Here is a 317-nt window from a genome sequence, read left to right as displayed (position 1 = left end):
CGCGGGTGAGTGGGAGGCTGGCGCTGCCGTCTCGGTGGGGGTGAGGGCGCAGCAGCCTGCCTGGCACAGAAGTCCACGCGTGGCGATGGCCGGTGTGTCCGGCGCCCCTTTGGCGGTCGCTCCAAGTGGGTCATTTCCCCACTGTCCTCCCTCCAGACCTCACAGCAGCGCCTGGTGTTTGCTTTCCTTCTCGTTTTCTCTCCTCACTTCGCGGGGCCACAGCGAGTGAGCGTGGGCTCCAGCCCCAGGCACCTTGGCCCAAAGCCTGGTCCCCGACCAGGACCTCCTGGCAGGCTCAGGGGTGCTCCCTCCCCCTT

This window comes from Myotis davidii, unplaced genomic scaffold (assembly GCF_000327345.1).
Source record: "Myotis davidii unplaced genomic scaffold, ASM32734v1 scaffold803, whole genome shotgun sequence".
Lineage (NCBI taxonomy): Eukaryota > Metazoa > Chordata > Mammalia > Chiroptera > Vespertilionidae > Myotis > Myotis davidii.
This window is presented reverse-complemented; position numbering follows the sequence as displayed.